Here is a 16,363-nt window from a genome sequence, read left to right as displayed (position 1 = left end):
ACAGCTAGGGGCAGACGAAGTTCTGAGCTCCAATAATGCGTTCTTTGCCTGTGTCTACTAAATAAGTAAGAAATAATGGATTTGCGGCGATCCCGCTGCCGGCATGCAGGTTATGTGGATCTGACCAGTTTCCGGTTTATGTGCTTGACAAAATTAACCAGATGGGGCCGAGGAGCGCGGCTCTCTGCGCGCTGGCTGCGCCTGGCCCAGCCCCGCCGCCCAGCCCTGCACCGCGGTCAGACCAGTCGGACGGCTTCACTCCAGCCCGGCCCGCCCCGACCGGGCCAGCCGATCGCCGCCCTCCCGGAAACCCGGTTCCACGCTGCGCCGCCCCGCAGCCCTCCCGGCCCCGGCCGGCGCCTGGGCGCGGAGCCAAGGGGGCGCCCGGGCTGCGGGAGCCGCGGCAGGAGCCCGGCGGGACGTGGGGAAAGGCACGTGCGATGGGCTCCACTGCAGTGGCAGGAATTCAATCTGTCGCCTCCCTGACCGGTGGCTTCCCGGTCTCCACTGTGTCTTCTCGATGCACCGGCCAAGACCAGCAGGTGAGCACCTGAGGAGACCTGCTCTGGGGCCAGGACGTCAAGGACGAGGGGGTCCGAGATCCCAAGAATAAGGCCTAACTGAAGAGCGGGTTTGGCTGTGCCCCACTGCATATCAGTACTAGTATGGGGGCCCCTGGCTAACTAAGGTGATGGGTCTAAGCTCCAGGTCTCTAGCAAAGCAGGGAGCAGGGCTTTGCTCCAAGTCTCCCTAATGTTCCCCGGTGCCTGTGACATCCCGGGTGTTCCTCCCTGATGTTACATGTTCGGTGGGAGCTTAAGGACTGACCCCAGCAGTGCACTGGCATCTCGGAATATGGGGCAGCTCTTTCCACACAGTTGGCACAGGCCTGTCTCCTGAACTCTTCTTGGTGTGTCTGTCCAGAAAACAGCAGACATTCTTGGAAAGGTAAACGTCCATTCAGCTGATAAGACAACTTCCTCCGTGCTTCCTTTCTGGTCCTAGTATCCAGCCTCACTTGTCCATTCAGTAAAATGATGATGGGACCAGGGATGTGGCTTTTGTTGCCCTGATAAACGCATCCACCCTTTGTCCATGACCTGTATGTCTAGGTCAAGAGGCCGACATCAAAGTCAAGGGCTGGACCTCTCCAGTCTCGTGAGCCTGTAAACCTCATTAGCCCAGCCCCTTCCCAAAGCCCAGAGCTGATTGGATGTAGTTAGCATCTAATTGTATATCTATGGTTCCTCTACCTGAGAAACACCTCAAGGTCAAGTTTAGACAGCATGAAGTGCGATGTTTCATTTTCTTCCTGATGTAGTGTTTTCTGTTTGTGGAGGGCGATGGGAAGAACCATTCCCCCATTGGTTTATTCAACAGATACTAGCAGAGCCGCAACTGCTGATAGGCAGAGGCTGTGAACACATTGATCTCCTTTAGCTACAGTTTGCTGGGGAAAGGAAGGCAAGCAGATGGATTGTGTCATCTCAGCATGATGAATGCTATAACACAGAAGTCAACAAGACAGTAAGAGGAAAGGTGTGACAGGAAAACGAGAGAAGTGAGCCCTTGGCTAGAAAGGGCAGCTGCAGACATCCTGCGTGAGGTAGGGAAGTGTACCGTCTTCAGGGCCTACAAGTCAGCTGCACGGAACAGGTGATGCAGAGTCACCAACTGCTTATAAGGCCTCGGTGAGCAATGCCTGAGGGGCCTAGGGGAGGAGCCTTCCCTGAAGTCCCAGGAGCATTTCTTGTTGGGATGTTTAAATACAAAATAGAGCTGCACCTTCCCAGGAGACATGTCCTATTGTCTTATCTGTTCATTCATTTAACAAATATTTACTCAACAGTCTATATCTTCCAGCTTTAAAAACTCATCAATGAACATGATAGTTCTTTTCGTTATGGATCTTATTTTCTGGCGGAAAGAAATGGATAATAAACTATTTATTCATTTATTTATGAGACTCTTGCTATGTGCTATGTCCCACAGGCTGGCCTTGAACTCTTGGTCCTCCTGTGACTCCAAGGTTACAGGATCTCCATGTTCAGCAGAGTCCAGGATAGATGGAAGAGGTGTGACTTGGGCCAGGACTTGAATGAAGATAGGACATGGCCATGTGACTACCCAGGGAATAGTGAGTGGAAAGGCTTAGAGATCTGAGCAAGGTGTGAGTTCATCAAACATGTGGGAAGAGTAGGAAGGAGGCCAGGGTAGCTCTGGCAAGTGAGCAGAGGCAGCCAGGAATCAGAGCCATTAGAAAAGCAGGCAGCCCCCTCTAGGAGGTTTATAAACTTTGGATATAACTCCAGGTCAGGCCTGGCAGTCCACACCAAGCAGGGCGATGGCTGTACTTTTGTCTCCCACTGTCACAAAATACCTGACAGAAACCAGGTAAGGAAAAGGCTATTTGGGCTCCTAGTTTGGAGGTACAGTACGTCACCATGAGAAAGACATGGCGGCAGGAGCCTGAGGCAACAGGTAACATTGTCTGCAGTCGGAAGTTGGGAGGGAGGAATGCGAGTCAGCCCTCAGGAATGGTAGGGTCTTCCTTCAGTTAAACATTTCTAGAGTCACCCCCACAGACATACTCATAAGTGTGTTTCGTCGTCGTTGGTGGTTTTCGACCTAATCAAGTTGACAATTAGAGGAGAGTCAGCAGGAGCTGAGAGCTATTCCATCTGGCAAGAGAGGTATCCGCTCATACTCAGAACCCATCAACGCCTTGCTGGCCCACACAAAGAGAATTAAAGTGGGAATCCTGGGATTTGAGGACGGCAGGGAAAACTGTTGCCTTCTGGGAAATTCCTAACACTCTCTTTTTTTATCCTGAAATGAATTAGATGATCCAATTAGCAGGATTTGATAAATAAATAAATAAATAAATAAATAAATAAATAAATAAATAAATGTAGCTGGACAACAGAGTAACTGCATTACTGAGCATGTGCTATATACCAGGCCCCCTCAGCCTCCTATGTGTAGTAATAGCATAGTTAATCCTCACAGCAGAGCTTTGGAGTATACACTGTGGTTATCCCATGAGAAAGCCAGGGCCCAGAGAGAAGAAGTTGTCCGAGATTGCATGGCAAGAAAGAGGTCCGACTTTGCCATCTGGAGCAGAGTTTTCAAGCCTCTGCTTTTACCTGCCCTGTGGTAAAGTCAGAGACCCAGCCTCAGGCCCACACAGCTAAGGTTCCGTCAACGAGTTCTGTCTGTCGCTCCAGCCTTTATAGAAGTGTGGAGTTGGCACTTAGAAAAGATTCCTTCACAAAGTAGTGGCATCTGTGGCTCATTCCTAATAAGCACTGGTCCCAGGCTGTAGAAAGGTGGAGTGGACATGGACACAGGATCAGCTAGTCAGGTACTGTTCAGTCCTACCCAGTGTGAGGCCCAGCCTCATGTCCAAAGTTCCATTCCCATACTGTGGACGCTGGGGCCCCTCAGCTGTCACTTTATCCCTACTTCCTTTGGATTCCAGCCCTATTCCCAGCACTTCCTCTTCTCTAGTCTGAAACAAAATAGCTGAGGTTAGGTTATTTATTTTTGGTTAAAATTGACGTTTTATTTAGAAAATGGTTCTGGAGCCTGAGAAATCCAAGATCGTGTTGCTGGTATCTGACAGGGCCTTCTTATTGTGTCCTAACAGGAAGAGGGCATCACAGAGCCAGACGGAGGAAGCTGGTCAGAGTGGTCTTATAACAAAGTTACTTTATGATGCCCCTTAATTTCCTCATTTATTCATGAAAGCAAGAGCCCTCGTGACCCAATCACTACCGAGGGTTCCACCTCTCAAACTTATGTCTGACTGAGAATTCTCCACTCATGAACGGTAGGGAATACCTTCAGGTCACAGTAACCAGGATGTGCCAATGGGCTTCTTTGATTTTCACACAAAATAATTGAGTGATAGGGAGGATGAGAAGGTGAGAGTTGCCTGCAGTGTCCTGAGAAGGAGAGAGCCTCCTCAGAACACGGAAGTGGCAATAAAAGGCAAGGGAGGTGTGGAGGCAACATGGGGATGCATGCTCTGTAATTATTTATTATTATTATTATTATTATTATTATTATTATTATTATTATTGGAATACTCCCAGGAAGCAGAGGCAAGCCTGAGCTCCATGAGGAGATCCTGTCTCTAAAAGCTAAAAAAGAGAGACAAAATACCAGGGCTGTGAGTACATTTGCTCATATTAAAATCTCTCTCTCTCTCTCTCTCTCTCTCTCTCTCTCTCTCTCTCTCTCTAAGATTGGGTCCCATGTAGCCCAGTCTAGCCTCAAACTAGCCTTGAACTCTTGATCCTCCTGCCTCCACTTTTTAAGTGCTAGGATTACAAGCATGTGCCACGTTGACCAATTTTATACAGTGCTGGGCTCAGCAGGCAAGCACTCTACCAACTGAGCTGTCTCCCTTACCCCCTAACAGAGACTCTATGCTCCTTTTATCCATAGGAAGGAATGATTGAAGAAACCTGTGGCTAGTCACATGTTGATCTGCCTCAGTCTTAAAGGGAGAAGAGAGAGATTCAGGAAGTTTTGGGTGAGTCAAACTTGTGTTCTGCATTTAAATGATTAACAAAGGCTGCATGCTCAGGAGACAGACTCTTCTAGCAAAGGAAAGAAATATGGTTAAGTACAATATGGAGATTGTAGGCTAAATTTTCTTTGAACTATAAACATGGCTACATTCTCAAAGGATATTTCTTTAGGACACATATTCTATTTGTAAACAAGCACCCACAGCACACGAACACACACACACACACACACACACACACACACACACCTCCCTTTTCTCTTCTTGTTTTCCTTTTATAGATAGTAAGAAATAATACTCAGGTATGTACCTTTCTGTAAAGCTAGCAGCCATTCTCAACGATCAATCTTCAAGATATATAAGTGGACTTCGCCATTTCTAAACAAATGTTGACTGTCTCGTTGGATGGGTATCCCATGTTTAGCAAGCTGGTTTACAGTTATTTTCCCTTGTTTGCTAGAATAGACCATAATGTGTTAGGTCTACCTGCAACTCATCTGTCTTTTAAGACCTGTTTCAGAGTGGGAGAAACTCACAAATGTGCCTTAAAAGTTATGTGCACAGCAGACTGTTGATGCCCCGGTGACACAGCATGACTTTTACTTATGAAAGTGCTGATTTCCCAACACTTCACCAACCAGGGTAGCACCAACTTGTTGGTCTTGTTAGTCTCAAATTGTCCTCACCTTGTAGTTTTAATAGGTATTATTTTCTGATGAATCATCTTATCGGTTTTCCATGCTTTAAGCTGTTTGTCTTTCTCCACATGCTTCATATCCTTGATGTGTTTGTTTGCTTCGTATTTCTATAGCAATATACCAGAGATCATCAACTCGTAAAGGGGAAAGGTTTATTGGGACACACAGTGTTGCAGGTTTTAGTCTATGGGCAGTTAGCCTGTTGTTTGGGGCCTGTGATGAGACAGAATATGATGATGGGAATATAAAGTAGAATGAAGCTGCTTACTGTTATTTTTGCTCTTTTGGGGGGGCCACTACCCAGCTCCCAAATAAATCACACATAGAGGCTTATTCTTAATATAAATACCCAGCTTTAGCTTGGCTTGTTTCTTGCCAGCTTTTCTTAACATTTATTATCCCATCTACCTTTTGCCTTTAGGCTTTTACCTTTCTCTATTTCTGTATACCTTTCATTATTTCTTACTCTGTGACTTGTTGTGTAGCTGGGTGACTGGCTCCTTGCCTCCTCCTCCTTCTCTCACTACTTCTTCCAGATTTCTCCTTCTATTAATTCTCCCTGCCTCACCTATCCTTTCTTCTACCTTACTCTTGGCCATTCAGTTCTTTATTAGACCAACGGGTGTTTTAGACAGGCACAATAACACAGCTTCACAGAGTTAAACAAATGCAACATAAACAAAAGTAACACACCTTCAAATAATATTCGACTACAGCTTACCTCCTACCTGAGAAGTAGAGAGAGAAAGGACGTACTGGGTCTGACTATTCTGTTTGAGATGCCTCCAAAGACCTAAGACCTCTCACTAGTTCCTACTTTTTAAAGGTGCCACTAAATAGCACTATGTGCCTGGGCCTTTATTGAATGACACTTCCAGATAGAAACTGTAGTGTATGGCTTGTGCTTTAAATTGGATGGATATTGGCCTTTTTGTTATTGAATTATAAGGACTCTTTTTTTTTTTTTTTTTTTTACCTTTTTTTAAAAATTCTTTGTGGATTTCACATTATGCATCCCAATCCCACTCATCTCCCCATCCTCTGGCATCTGCCCTCTGCTCTTGCAAATTTCCTCCCAAAATAAAACAAAATTTAAAAGAAAAACCAGAACCAAAATAACAAAAGAAAGAAAGAAAGAAAGAAAGAAAGAAGGAAGGAAGGAAGGAAGGAAGGAAGGAAAGAAAGAAAGAAAGAAAGAAAGAAAGAAAGAAAGAAAGAAAGAAAGAAAGAAAGAAAGAAAGAAAGAAAGAAAAGAAAACAAATCTCAGTGTAGAAGCTGTAGTGTGGCCCAATGAGTCACACAGTGAACTCTTTAGTCCATACATTTTTACTTGTAAGTGTTCATTGCTGTGAGTCACTGATCTAGTTCAAGGCCTCTAGCTTCTGCTGCACTAGTGATACTGGGCCCTCACTAGGACTCCTCTTGGATATCCTGTTGTCCAGTGTGGTGGAGAGTCTGCAGTTTGGGATCTGCAGGTCCAGCCCCTTCACATGTTCTAACAGTTTATAGATGAAGTGGATGTTGAGGTGGGCCAACTCACAGCACTGGTCTGGGCCTGGGTGGCAGCTGGGTTGGTCAGCCCGCCAGCTTTCCCTCACTCGACCGAGCTCTCCAGTCCTGCCCCAGCTAGCAGCCTGCAGCAAGGAGCGGGGCCAGTTCTCCTGCTCTCAGGTCCTCAGATCCTGGTCACCCACGCTCCCACCACCGGGCCAGCTCTACTGTTTCGCCCAGGGGAGGTGCAGGGCCTGCTCTCTCGATTGCCATAGGGGGCATTCGAGGGGGCAATATAGGGTGTGTCTCCTGCTCTCACGCCCTCAGGGCCGGCTCACCTGCGTCCCCGCCAACAGGGTCAGCTCTAGTGTGCTGCCCAGGGGAGGTGCAGGGCTCCTCTCCCATGTGCTGCAGCCAGTGAGGGGCAGGGTCAGCTCTCCCACTTCTTACCTCCCCTACCCCAACCTGTGAGAAGCGACCCCCCCTGCTGTGTTTATGATGGGTTTATCCTTCGAGCTGGACACATTTGACAAAAGTATGCTGTTGACTTTTATATGCATGAATCATAAATTACATTCTGCTGTACATTATCATTTTTTTTAAAAAAAAAAATGTATCTTTTATTTGCAAATGTGTGGGAGGTGCCAAAAGTCCTCAGGCTTGGTGGTTGGCACCTTCACCCGCTGAACCATATTGCTGGCCTCATCATCTTTTTCTTACCTGCTAAAGACTTTCTTTCTCTCTTTTTTTTTTTTTTTTTTTTTTTTTTTTAAATTGGATTGCCAGTGATATACACTTTGCTTGCTCTTTCTGTTGGCCAGATAGCTGGAGTTTGGGAAATATTCTAACAGTCAGTTATTTTGGATTGGTCTAGAAGGGGTGAGTGGAGTATTGTGGTGGAAGACCTGAGGGGGGAGAAAGTTGTGTGAGAATGGGGGAAAGAAACAGAGCTGACCAGGAGGACAGTGGAAGGCCCATACCGTAGGGTGTTTTGTTTTGTTGATGGGGGCGGTTATTGTGAATGGAGGGTGTCCAGTCAGTGAAGATTCCCAGGGAAGGATGATGTCATATTGGTGGGAATTTAGGATGGGCTGAAGACCTGTTGTTACCTGAGAGGTCAGGAGGCCCGGCTGCTCTCAAATCAGACAGGAGAGGTCACTGCACCACTGAGCCCTCCAGGCATAAGAGGAAAGACAGGGCCCAGGCTGGTGGCAAGGCTGCTCACAAGGAAAACCAGCAACTCTGAGGCTGTTGGCTAGACAGGACCTGGGAGTGGCCGGCTCCAAGGCAAGGGTAGGGAGAATGCTCTTGGCACATGAGCAGGCTGCGAAGTCTGAAGTCCTGTGGAGAGTTCATCTGTGGGTAGGACTCTGGGCTGGATAGGACTCGATGAGTCTTCACTAAGTGCCTGGGAGGGGAGCATGTGGGAGTGAGATCACCCCGGAAGAGCAGAGCAAAGGGCTGGAGAGGCCTGGCCAGAACAAGAGCCCAGCGGCAGCTGTATAAGAAGTGGATGGACAGGCCGGGCCAGCTGAGGAGACATGGCACATTTTAATGGACTCTTTGCCATTCTGGAATCTGAGCCTGAGCGGGGGTGGGAGGTGGTACAGACAAGGCCTAAGGAATTATCCCTTCCTGCCTGCCTTGGAGGATACAGAACACGTGTGTACTGAAAAGGGCAAATGGTTTAAGGAGCCCAGTGTACTGGCTCAGTCCCCCAGGCCGGAAGGCCCAAGCTCCATTCCTGCAGGGAGTTGTCAACCCTGAGGGTGACATGGTTGGAGCAGCTTGTGTCTGTCTTCACTGGTACAGAGAGCTCTGGTCATCTCGGGGCTTTGCGGCTGTGGGCAATGTTAAGCATGGCACTCCAGGGGAGTGTGTGACCTTTTTGGTCACCCAGGAAGTGCCTTGGGTTGTCTTCCTTCTTCACCCTGTCAAAGCATACATGTTCTTTTTTTATGATTCCATGATTTGCTGATAACTACACACACCTGGTTTTCCAGTCAATGATTGACAGCTGGTCAGAATGAATGGGCACTGTGAAGAAGATTGTCTACCTTTCCTATAAAAGTGAAAGTGCAAGAAATGCTGAGACCCAGCTGTAATGTCAGCTCAGTTATGTGTCCTTGTCATGATTTTTGGCAGGGGAGTTTTTCTTCTATAGTATTTGTATTTAATAGTTTTCTTTGAGTGTATGAAGTGGGTATTTTAGCATCTTATCTTGATAATACCATCTGTGAGACTACAGTCTTGCTAGAGCGGTTGTAATTTTCTTAATTCATAGTCACATAAATGCTTAACTATTAAAAATATGTAAAAGTATTTAAAAAATTTTAAATGTATACACCCACTTAGACAGACACAGCCTTGGATTTGTGTATTTGCAGAGGGGTAGGTAATCTTGGAGCCGAGGCTTCCTCCCAACTCTGTGCAGGAGAGGATAAATCTGTTTCCTCTACCTTCTTAGTGACTGGGAACTGAAAATGAAACAGACAAAAGACAGGTTAACAGGAGAGGCTGGATTTTTAAATGATTACATTAAAGGCCTAGATACCTAACTTAGTAGAGAAAAAGAGGAGCAGGAAAAGGCTTCTCTAGGAAGAATACATAAGATTCTGTTGGGAAGAGAGAGAGATTTGAGGGAGGAAGTTTGTGATACTGTCTGTGTAGGTCCGAATGATCTTGCTGTCTTCAGGGCCATAAAACCGTCCCAGAGAAGGGATTGGCTGAGGTTTATTTTCTGTGTTCCCTTCCAGGAGTAGACACTTCCAAAGAAGGCATTTGTAGATGCTCTATTTCTCAGAGGTTGCTGCATTCTGTTGTGTAAAATCAGTTCTGTGTAAGAAGGCTTCGTTCGTTCGTATTTGCTGAATCTTTAAATGTCTTTACCATGCACCCTGTTTGGGGAGACTGAGTCTATCATGGGGACCCGAGGCTCCCTGATTAGGCTAGGCTGGCTGCCAGTGAGGCCCTAGGATCCAGTGTCTGCCTCCCTAGTGCTGGGACCATAAGCAGGTGCCACACAGTGCAGCTTTTTATGCATGTGCTAAGGATTGAACCCATGTCTTCATACTTGTACGGCAAGCAAGCATCTTACCCATTGAGCTAGCTCCCTAGTCCATAAAGAGTTTTCTTAAATTAATAATATACTTTGAGCATCTTCCTGCTTAAATATCTTTTAAAAACAAGATCAGTGATGGTTGCCTGGGTTCCTCCGGCTGAGGTAGAGCATATTTTGCTATTGTAAGTACTGGTGAGCTAGTGTGCTCCAGCAGATGTTTAGTGGGTGCCTTTTGGTGAGGGAGGGTAATTAGCTATGGAGACCACTCACTGACCACATGAGAGGGACGGATAAGTGGCTATATGAAAAGTGCTCACCCAGAAATCTCCCAGCCACGAAGTGAGGGCAGACAGACAGGAGAGCCTTGCGAAAAAGAAAGAGTGAGCTTCCATGAGGAGCAGAGGAAATCTGGGGCACCATAGCTTGGGGGCTCTGCCCAGGAGCACCAGTCCACAGACACAGGGGGTTTTCAATTTGACCAGGAATGCTTCCTCAGGTCACCTGACCTGAGCAGCCAACACAGAGATAGATTGTAGCAGGCTTTTTCTTCTTCTTTTGGGCTACCAACCAGCTCTCAAATCATGATGAATGACACAGAGACTTCTTACTAGCTATGAATGCTCGGCCTAGTTAGGCTCATTTTTGGCTAGCTCTTTTAACTTAAACTAGCCTGTTTCTCTTCTCCTTTTTACCTTTCTTTATTCTATATGTCTTTCTTTCCTTCTTACTCCGTGGCTGGCTGGGTGGCTGAGTGGCTGGATGGCTGGGTGGCTGGGTGGCTGGGTGGCTGGATGGCTGGGTGGCTAGGTGACTGGGTGTCTGGGTGGCTTGGTGTCTGGGTGGCTGGCCCCTGGTGTCTCCCTCATTCTGTCCTCTCTCCTCCTCCTTCACTTCTCTCTGGAGCCTAGATTTCTCCTATTTATTCTCTCTGCCCGTCAGCCCCGCCTATCCTTTCTCCTGCCTAGCTAGTGGCCATTTAGCTCTTTATTAGACCAATCAGATGCCTTAGACAGAAAAGGTGAAACAAATGCAACATATCTTTACATAATTAAGCAAATGTAGCATAAACAAAAGTAACACACCTTTACCCAGTTAAAATATTCCACAGCATAAACAAATGCAACACATCTTTACATAGTTAAAATAATATACCACAACCATAGAGACTTGGACTTCCTTTTTTTTCTTCTTTCAGGGGACTGAAACGAGCATGCTAGATAGGCACTCTGCTGCTGAGACACATACCCAGGTAAGTGCTCTGCTGCAGAGATATATACCTAGTCCGGCTTACTTTTTTTTTTTTTGAGATAGTGTCTCACTAAATTGCTCAAGCTGGCCTTGAACTTGCTTTGTAGCCCCAGCATATCTTAAACCTGCCGTCTTCCTGCTCAGCCTCTCGAGTAGCTGAGTGCGGCCTGTGCTGCACTTTCATAATCACTTCCTGATTTCTTCAGGAAGCTGAGAGTAGCACCCACAGCTAGGGCTGTGGTGGGAGGAGGTTGGCGGTGGCATCGCCTATGGATTCTTACTCCATCCTTTGCCCTGGCTCTGAGAGATGTCCCACTCCCCAGTTCTAAGACACGAGCATCCAGGAGGTAGGTAGTGCCTTTGGCCCTGCTGTGGTTAGCCATTGAAGACCTGACCCACCCACCTCCAGCTCTTTGCTCTGGTCCCTGGGAACCCATCTCCCGGCCAGTGTGATATAAACACCTAACTTGCCGGAGGGGGATCTGGGGAGGCTGGTGTCCCCCTTTCTGTACTTTCTGAGGGCCCATGCTTGCAGAGCTCAGATTGCTGGCAGGGAATGGGGCCCTGCCTGGAAATAGATCACACAGCTGCCTTGCTGCAGGCTTCTCCAAAGGAAAGAGCTTTTCCAGGGGCAGATTTAAAGACCTATGAGATGTATCAGCCCCCTCCCCCGCCAACCCTCCCATCACACTGCCTGCTACTTGCCCAGAGGTTCAGTATTTCAGCTCTGCCAGACCTAGAGTTTTGAGACGTTCTGATGGGAGAAAAAGCTTCAGGGTTCAACACAGGAACCCCGCTGGCTTGGAGAGAAGGCCTGCCCTCTGCCACAGTGTTGCAATGCCTCTATCCACAGCACATGGATGGTAGCAAGGTAGAGGAAGGGTATTTGCTGTTTACTGTTTGAGTCCCAGTAATTCCTCTGACCCCTAGTCTCCTCATCTCCCTGGAGCACGGGAAGTGAGCCTTCACCCATAAGCTCCCAAGGGAAAGTGCCAGTGAGTTAGGAAAGCCTGGTGAAAGAATGTCTGCAAATGTCTGTGCACAGCCAGCCTCAGAAAAGGCTGATGTAACGATAACAGGGTCCTATCTCCCTCCCCCACACTTCCCTCTCCTCCCTTGGGGCCTTAGGAGGGGCTCTTCTCCCAGGAGATGTCCCCTCCCCCTCCCATGCTCACCGTGTGAGAAGACACCTCTCACTGCCACCACCTGTGCTGAAGGGCTTCCTCTGTGGGCAAACAGGAAGCAGCTCACCTCTCAGGAGCAGGAGGGACTCTGGCCATGCTGCCTATCTTGGGCCGTGTGGGCTGTGTGCTGCGGAGTGTGTGGTCAGGTCAGGATGTGTTTGGGTTCTCAGGAGGGGATGGTGGACTGGGGAGTCAGGTCAGGATGTGTTTGGGTTCTCAGGAGGGGATGGTGGACTGGGGAGAGACTCCATGAGTGGAAGGAGAAGGATGGCAAAGGTAAAGCTCACTACTTGGGACTCCAGGACCAGGGGCCATAATGTCCCTGTAGCTGGAGACCCTCTTGGCCTCCATCAAGGGATCCTCCACCCAAAGTTTTGCTTCTTATAGTATCAGGAGATGAAAATTATAGGAGGTGCATGCGGACTGAGGACTCCGGCAGTCAAGGATGTCTTTCATGGCCCCCTGCCAGGAAGGGGAAGGAGAGGCAGAATTCCCTTTTGTTCTGAAGTGACTAGGGAAGAGCAGTCTGTTAAACGCAGGGACAATCTTGTCAGGTACTCCACTGTCAAGTAAATGCAGGTCACGGTCATGGGGAGGCTGTTGACCCCTAAATGAGCAGAAACTGGGATTAAGGAAGCAGACAGATTGCCTGAGCAGCATCAAACAGCTTCAGGGAGCAGAGTGTGCTGTGGACCCCTAGGGAGGCAGAGCTCCCCGACCCCCAAGTCAACAAGAGGACCCTGCTCACCTCCTTGTCTCTTAACACACCATGACCACCTGCCTCAACCATCACCTCCCAGCGTCACTCGTCCTGAACTCTAGGTGGCCATGTTCAATGAAGGCTCACGTTCCTTTTTACCCTCTTTGATTTCCCAGTAGCCTTCAGCACAGCCGACCACTCCCTCCTTCAGAAGCAACCTTCTCTCTCTCTCTCGGGTGATAACACTGTCTTCTATTTCTCTCACTTTCTTGATAGTCCCTCAGTAGCCTCCTTTACAGACCTCTCACCTCCCATCCTAGTGGGCCCCACCACCCCTGGCTCAGATACCTCTCCAGGGCCACACCAGCCCTTAAACTCCAGGCATGGTGTTCAGTTGCCCGCCTGAATTTCAGAGATACCTAAACCCAACGTTTAGAAAGTCGAACTCTTGATCTCCTCCCAAAAGCTTTGTCTCCCGAAGCGTTTCCACTTCAGCGAGTGCCGCTGTTAGCCCTGTCCAGTCACTCAAACCGGAAGTCCGGAAGTGGCCCTTGACTTCCCTCCCACCTTCAAACCTCTTCTCTGCTTGAGCAGCCAGACTTCTCAGTTGTCCCCAGTTCCTAAGTCCCCAGTCACAGGCCCTTCCCTCTCTCCCAAAGACGGTGCCCTCCCTTACCTGGACACCACCCCCCACCCCAGAAGTCGCCTGACTCGGGGTTTGCTCTCAGGTAGCCCCGGACGGTTGTTCTTCGTTTAGTAGGCAAATGATTCTAAAAACAAATGCATATATATTCCTTTAGCCCTTGACTATGACTACCAACTTCCAATGCACCTTGGTCTACAGTTGTGGACGCAGTGAACTCCAGCGGGCCCTGCCCCTCCTTGTCCCTGGTGGGGACTTCTCCCAGTGCCGGGCGGACTGACTGTTACCTGGACATTAGACTTTTCCCATCGCAGATAAGGAATTGGACCTTCAGCCTACACTGCTCTTCTGTGTTGGGCCCTCTCCATGTGGGTATAAATAATATACCTCCTCCGCCTGGGCCTCCCCTGCCCTCACCCTGCCACCCTCCCTGGTTTCTCTCCGCCCCTTCCTGCCTGCACTCTAGGCATTCTGTGAACAGACAGACGCTGGTTAACCAGTGTGCTCGCTGATTTTCTGTCTCTAGATTGAAGGCTCCCTGCGGACAGGCAACATGTTTTATTCCTGGCTGGTCAGCAGCCTCCAGTGTGGGGTCAGGAACGCAGAAGGTGCAGCTGGAGTGCTCCATACCAGAGGCGAGGCTGGAGCCTGGGGAGAGGTCTGCTTCTAGGCGACACATTTAGGTTTCAGGTTTCCCCAGCTGTGTGGGAGTGGTAAAATCCTGACTGCTGGAGGCATTGCAGCTTGGATGAGAGAATGGACCAGGAGATGTTGAATTGGAGGTGTTTGTGAGATTAAGCTGTGCGCCAACACTTGCCAGTCTCAGAAAGTAGTTGGTTTGGGCCTGCCAGAACCACGTTCTGATTTCATCTGATGTATCAAATAGACAAAAGTTACGGGGAAACCGACAAACTGCCGTATTAATTCTGTCCTGACTTCCTACTTTATGTCCTACCTTAGTAGCAGCCCGCAGACCCAGGTCTGAAGCAGAATCCTTGTCTCCTCTCAAGGTGGCTCCTGGAGCAGAACCTACTCCCCTCTTGGCCCCTGTGTGGCCCCCACCTCTCATTCTCTTCCTCACCCTGACCCTGCATCACGAGAGCTCAGGGTGGGTGGGGTGGGGGATGGGTGACCTGAGCAGGACTCTAAGCCCTACCCTCTACCCCACCCTCTGCACTATCAGCACTCCCTAAACCTAGCCTTGGCCTGTACAGAGCGGCCATGGGCCTGGGGGAAAGCCCCGGGGGCCCAGAGCCGAGGATCCTAAGACCTTCCACACCCAGAGGAGGATGTGGGTCCAGGTAGGAGCATCTCTGTGGATTCCCTCCATCCATAAGAGGAGGACAGCTGGAGGAGGACTGAGCCAGAGTTAGGCCCTCTCAATGCAGGCCACCAGCACTAGGCCCATGGCTGAGGCCATGACAGCCCCACTGTTGTGGGCAGGCCAGTAAAGAGGGAGGCAGGTGGGTTTGTGAGAGCTAGAGCTGTGGCTAGGGTAGGGTCTTTGGATCCTCAGCAGAAAAAACGGTGGAGCTGAGACTGAAAGTGTGGATTGTTTGTGTTGGATATGGCTCCCCACTGGCCTCTGTGTCGGACTCCTGGACACTGGAGCCTGACCCAGGGACTCGTGCCTGGAACTCAATTGTTGTGACTAGGTAATGATTAGTTCTCGAGCTCAAGAGGCTTAGTTTGAATCCTAGCCTTGCAACTTCCCGTTTGTGCAAGCTGAAGCCAGCTGCCTCTGAGCAGCCACGCTTATGAGGTCAGAGTGAGAACAGGTTGAGGAGCTTTGGGGAGGGGGTGGCCTTTGGCAACATAAGGTGATATCTCAGGTGTCACTATCAGTGGCAACACAAGACATACCCATATAAACATTGAAATGTCATACATGAAAAACAAAATGCTTGACTTGAGGCCCCTCTGCCTCCCATTGCTAACCCTCCAGGGGACCAGGCAGAGACAGACCTGGGGCAAAACCACACGGAGGAAGGAGGAGGGGCCTGTTCACAGTCCAAGCCTCAGTATCTTCCCCTTTCTCCCAGGCCCTGGTGTTATGAGGAGAAGAGGCCAATCTGTGGCAGGTTCACTCTGGGATGGTGCTCCAGGGTCACAGCTTCCAAGGAGCAGGCGGCACAGATAGGGTATGAGGCCCTGGGAGATGCTGAAGCCGGAAGTGGAGGCCCTTGTCTTGTGGGCAGGAAGTATGAGGTACTGAGCTGCTCTGAGGGCTGGGGAGCCCCGGAGAGTGAGCCAGAGAGAGCGGGAGGGGTATGTGTCACGGTGGTGAGGGGAACGGAAGTCGGAAGCATCAGCCGCCCCTTTCGCAGGCGGACAAGTGTGCGGCAGAAAGTGTTCCTGGGGCAGGAGAGTCCAGGAGAGCTCCTGAAGGTGAGCTAGGTGGCCTTACCCGGAGTGGGGCTGGGGGATCTGGGTTAGAGGACCAGAAAATAGAGTTGTATGAGGGCCCGCATGGTTGCAGCTAGGGACAGGTACGCCGGATGGAGACGAGTGTCTGGGCTTGCTTGATCAATAACTACTGTGTACCTGATATGAGCCTGACCTCACCCGACCCTTGCCTTCCTATCTTCCCTCCCTCCATGCTATCTGTCCCCTGTCTAACTCTATCTGGCCCCTCTCTGATGTCTGTTTCTCCCTCCTTTCCCCAGGGCCTCTAGAAAGCTGTTAGGTGAAGGGTGAAGGGGCAAGGTAACCTATCTTAAGTCTTCATGACTGCTGTGGTTGAGGTCCCAGCTGGCCTTGACTGTAGACCCCGGAAGGCTGGATTCCCCCGGAGGGGGCT

At 49.3% G+C, this 16,363-nt stretch overlaps 1 protein-coding gene across 5 annotated transcripts in view; it reads left to right on the top strand.

Moving 5' to 3' along the window:
- Positions 1 to 346: 346 nt before the first annotated feature.
- Psd4 (pleckstrin and Sec7 domain containing 4) overlaps positions 347 to 16,363 on the top strand; it is a 39,793-nt gene continuing 23,776 nt past the window's right edge. Inside the window, exons 1-3 of one of the 5 annotated variants that reach the window (XM_037204726.1) lie at positions 347 to 542; positions 4,453 to 4,540; positions 10,984 to 11,037. The gene's annotated coding sequence lies outside the window, so the exon portion shown is untranslated. Of the gene's footprint in view, positions 543 to 4,452; positions 4,541 to 10,983; positions 11,038 to 15,592; positions 15,772 to 15,890; positions 15,952 to 16,363 lie in introns of those variants that run through there. The other 4 variants (XM_028868680.2, XM_037204724.1, XM_037204725.1 and 1 more) reach the window with 4 other exon arrangements.

Source organism: Peromyscus leucopus, chromosome 4 (assembly GCF_004664715.2).
Source record: "Peromyscus leucopus breed LL Stock chromosome 4, UCI_PerLeu_2.1, whole genome shotgun sequence".
NCBI classification, from domain to species: Eukaryota; Metazoa; Chordata; class Mammalia; order Rodentia; family Cricetidae; genus Peromyscus; species Peromyscus leucopus.
The sequence above is the reverse complement of the archived record's forward strand: the minus strand, read 5'-3'. Positions and strand labels throughout refer to the sequence as shown.